A 1,225-nucleotide genomic window follows, 5' to 3' on the forward strand; every position below is an offset into this window, starting at 1 on the left:
CGCCTGGGTGGCTCAGTCGGTTAAGCCTCCAACTTCTGCTCAGGTCAGATCTCACACTCGGGCTTCGCGTCGCGCTCTGTGCTGAGAGCTAGCTCAGAGCCTGGAACCTGCTTCCATAAAAGGTGCCCCTTGATACACAGGAATTCGCAAAATGGTAATAGTTGGATGAATCAACCAAATATCACATGGGAGGGGGCAGTGGTGGGGATTTTGGAGCAGGAACAAAGGACATAACATGAAGTCTGAGATGGGTAGAACTTTACACCTCAAGAAGAAGGAAGTGGCCCGGTAGAGAAGGACTACTATCAGGCGGGGGAAATACCACATGAAAAGTCAGGGAACGAAGAGCAACATTGACCCAGTGGACACCAGGCTGAACTCGTTCTCTGACTACAATATAATTAAAGTAGAATCAATAATAATATGAGCACAAATTCCGAAATATTCAAGAAGAATACAAAACACACTTTTTCATAACTAATGCATCAAAGACAAGGAAAATTGGAAAATTAAAAAATTTTTACTGTTTGTTCATTTTTGAAATAGAGAGACAGAGGGTGGGCTGGGGAGGGGCAGAGAGAGAGGGAGACACTGAATCCGAAGCAGCATCCAGGCTCTGCGCTGTCAGCACAGAGCCCAGTGTAGGGCTCAAACTCACAAACCGTGAGATCATGACCTGAGCTGAAGTCAGACACTTAACCGACAGAGCCACACAGGTGCCCCAGAAAATATTTCAAACTGAATGATAATTAAAAAATGGCAAATAATATTTTGTGAAATAAATAAAACAGCTACGCAGAATGTTTCAGAGAATTTTGCAGCTTTAAGTGTTTATATTAAAAACAAGAATAATTGTGAGACCCCTGAGTGAGTAGGTGGGCATAAAGGACAGTTCTTAACTATTTGCTGAGCCTGTTCTCGAGTGACCTCAGAGCTTTAGAGCCTCGATGAGGAATCTTATGAGATTCCTGAGCTTCATGCACAGGATCCATAGTTAAACAAGCGACTTTAGTATGAAAGTCAGCTAAAGCATTTCCCTCAGAGAGGGGGCCAGGCAATTTAGAATGAGCTCTGATGTGTCCTATGTAAAAAGGCTCTGGGCGTTGCTGTCCTTTAACCTGTAATTTTCAAAGTAAACTTGAAACCTGTTTTGTAGACAGGCACTGTTGCAGTTTCACTTGCTGGAAAGAGTCCAACCACATATTTAGAGTCTGAAAATAGATTA

At 43.0% G+C, this 1,225-nt stretch overlaps 1 long non-coding RNA gene across 1 annotated transcript in view; it reads right to left on the minus strand.

Annotated features, from left to right (window-relative positions):
- LOC115280972 overlaps positions 1-1,225 on the minus strand; it is a 5,896-nt gene that overhangs the window by 915 nt on the left and 3,756 nt on the right. The window lies entirely within an intron of this gene.

Source organism: Suricata suricatta, chromosome 16 (genome assembly GCF_006229205.1).
Source record: "Suricata suricatta isolate VVHF042 chromosome 16, meerkat_22Aug2017_6uvM2_HiC, whole genome shotgun sequence".
In the NCBI taxonomy this organism is placed as follows: domain Eukaryota; kingdom Metazoa; phylum Chordata; class Mammalia; order Carnivora; family Herpestidae; genus Suricata; species Suricata suricatta.